The sequence below is a fragment of the Triticum dicoccoides genome, chromosome 1A, assembly GCF_002162155.2.
Source record: "Triticum dicoccoides isolate Atlit2015 ecotype Zavitan chromosome 1A, WEW_v2.0, whole genome shotgun sequence".
In the NCBI taxonomy this organism is placed as follows: domain Eukaryota; kingdom Viridiplantae; phylum Streptophyta; class Magnoliopsida; order Poales; family Poaceae; genus Triticum; species Triticum dicoccoides.
Window position 1 is genome coordinate 464,830,059 of NC_041380.1, and position 3,702 is coordinate 464,833,760.

Here is a 3,702-nt window from a genome sequence, read left to right on the forward strand (position 1 = left end):
CTGCCAAGTGTGAGCATCATCTCAGGGGGATAATAGGACTGGTCATATGCCTCTGAATCCTCCTCTGAAGAGCTATCTGTAACCAGCAACATATCTGCTTCACCAAGTAGCATTGTCTGCTCTGAAGACCTTGTTTTCACTCCAGATTTGTCCATCACGAATTCAAATGGCTGGTGCACAGGAAGAGCAGTTGAATATACAAACATTGTCAGCAAAAGCAATGAGAAATACAAAAAAGGACAACATGATATAATTCACATATATGACGCTTGGCTAAACAGCATGGCATTGCATATATCACATATATAATGCCTTGCAACAAGATAGCGTTGCATAATTCACATATATAATGTCTTGCAAAAATATGGCATTGCATAATTCACATATATGGTAATTAGACACTAAATAGGTGGCATTCACACAAATCATGTCTAAACTAAGCAAATGACATAGCAATGCAAGATACCATATGCACGATATGAGCAACATAACCCTGCCAAGTTAGAGCATGCACCTCAGGGGGGGGATAGGACTGGCCATCTGTCTCTGAACCCTCCTCTGAAGAGCTATCTGTAACCAGCAAGACATGCGCTTCATCAGATAGCATTGTCTACTCTAAAGACCTTGTTTCCACTCCAAATTTTTCCATGACCATGTCGAATGGCTGATGCACAAGAAGAGTAATTGAATGTACTAAAATTGTTGAAAAATTTAACACGTAATAAAAAAATGTTGTCATGATATAATTCACAGATAAGATGACTGGCTAACCAAGGTGGCATTGAAAAATTCACATATATGATGCCTGGCTAAACAAGATGGCATTGCATGATTCACATATACGATAAAGAAACTAAACAGATGGCATTGACACAAAGCATGTCTAAACTAAGCAGATGACATCTTTGATGTATATAGTAAGCAATGCAAGGCACCATATGCATGATATTACCAACATCAGCATGCCAAGTTAGAGCGAAGACTTCATGGGGTAAATAAGAGTGGTCTTCTGCTTCTCAATCCCCCTTGGAACAGTTATCTTCCTCTTGATTGTGATCTGAAATGGGTGGAGGGGGCTGCCTTTGCGCCCACCATGGAGCGACGTCTGCATGAAATTTTATTGCCACGCAAGGCTCGTCTCTTTTGCTCTACATGTTTAGTTCCATTGTGTACATAAACTGATATGCATAGGAATAAAACATAGTGAGATTATGTAAGGAGTGCATGCAAAATCCAGAGTGAAGGTAGCAAACTGTGGAAAGACCCAAAACCAATGATAGCAGGCAGATAATAGCTTTAGTTAAAAAAAATACAGATAATGTATCCTTTAATGTTTGTTTGCACCCAACTTGAAACTCGTAGTAGACACCCGAGATTAACCAGATAGTAGACAGATAGTACTGATTGTTACCCCAATATGTAACCCACAACCATTTAAAAACTCAAGTTTTAGCATAAGTTTGGACCTGAGTCGGAGTCTAATAGGTGAGCACGATGATAAAGTAGCATGCCATCATGCGATGCATAACGTAAGCAGACACGGAAGAGTGCGACCTCTCTTGCGGACCCATGTAGTCCTCAAGGTCATCTGCACAGTTGATGATGGTAATGCAGTTGTCGTGGCTGCCGGCGGCGGGGAAGAAGATCTGACGCGGCGAAAGACAGTCTAGAGAGCGGATCCCTGCTGTGGTGAACCCTTCCATCGTTGGAGCAGCTGAGCTGGGGTGGAACACAGCACCGCTGGAGTAGGACAAACCACACAAGGTTTTCTTTGACACATATCTGTAACAGAAGTAATTGTGTAAGGGCTTGTTTAAATTTGAGGATTCTAACAATGCAGGGATAGGAAATAGACAGGAATAGGATAGGAATGCACTTGCAAAACAGAGAATTTAAAAACACGGGATTTCTGCCAATCTGGGTGTTTGGTTCACAAGAATTGGAAGATCACAGGATGCAAAGAAGCATGGTGAGATTAAGTCAAACCACAAGAAGTGTACAAGCTCTTTGGCGAAGCCATGTCGATCTCAGCGTGATTGGGTTGGCCGGTGAGGATGCTCCGGCTGACTTGGCTGTCGGAGGAGGACACTACTAGGGAAAACCTTATACACAGAATCTTAGCAGCAGCGCAACACAAAAAGAAGCGCTACTGCTAATTAGCAGTAGCGCGGGTTTTTACCCCTCGCTACTACTAAGTTGATAGTAGTAGCGCGGGTTTTTAACCCTCGCTACTACTAAGAGGTCTCTACCGTGCTCCTCGACACATGCCATAGTAGTAGCGAGGGGTATAAACCCGCGCTACTACTAAGTTGATAGTAGAAGCGCGGTTTTATACCCCTCGCTACTACTAAGTACGAGGCAGGTGAAGTCGCCATATCCATGGCCGAATCCCCATCTCCTCTCCCAAATCCCTTCTCTCTTCCACCATTCTCTCCTCTGACTTTCCGTACGCTCTCACATGGACCTCTTGCCCATTCGCCCATCCATCTCCATGGCGCTGAAAGAGGCCGCCGCCTCGCGCCACCGGCGTCTAGGAGCTCGCCGGTCTTCCACCGATGTCTAGGAGGCCGTCGCCCCGCGCCACCACACCGGAGCACCTCACCACCGGTGACTAGCTCTGCTGCTCCCTACATCACCTTCCTCTCTCCCTCGGTTTTCCTTTCCTCTCTCTCCCTCTGGTTTGACTCACCCTCCCATATCCATGCCCGTGCAGGTCGTCGCCATGGACGACCCGGAGCTATCTGGCATAGTCAGGAAGAAAAGCCCCACGCCGCGGCCTGGCTCTGCCATAGAAACGGGCCCTCTCCAACAGCCACTTCTGGATCTGGTCTTCCGCTGTCCGTTAATGCCTCCTGTGAAGCCAAACATCGCTAGATCGAACCACTGCTACCATTGACAACACGCACGGGATCGAGATTTTTTTTGTTTTTGAAAGTAATAGAAGTAGCGCGGGATATAAGACCTGCTACAACTAATTAGTAGTAGCGTTGTTTGCAATGCATGCTATAGCTAACCATGTATAGCAGTAGCGTGTGTCAACATGCGCTACTGCTACAAGTTAGTTGTTGCGCCGTATCAGTAGCGCGGCACTCGCGCTACTGATACACCCAAAACCCGCGCTTCTGCTAGGCTTTTCCCTAGTAGTGAGAGAAGAAGATCTTAGGTGTGTGGAGATGGAGCCCGAGGTACCGCTCCGCTGTGATGGAGGGTTTCGTCGTTGGAGCAGCTCCGGTGAGTTGTACGACGCCGAGGCTGAAGCAGGACAAGAGAGACAACGTTAACCTGAGTTGAATTCTAATAGCATCTCCAATAGATGACGTAAAATACATAACCATGAACTGCTAGATGTATACATCAGCCGCTCATCTCTGAACTTAACTATCGGAACTGAATTTAACTGTCGAAACTGAACTTAACTATCGAAACTGAAGTTTGCTGTTGAAACTAAATTTTAGTGTCGAAACTGAACGCACTAGAGGTGAGGCTACAAGTCAGAGACTGACTTTTTCATCTCTGGTCAGTCGATTTTGCAGCCGTTGGATACGAAATCAAGGGCCTGCAGTTCATCTTCAACCTCCATCCCCTGAGCCGCCAGCCACCACCGGCCAAACAGCCACCCCCCGCCGCCCGCGGCCGGTGGTGCGCCGCCCCGCCCGCCCCGAAAACACACCCCTCCGCCGGTCCGCCGTCGCCCCGGCCATC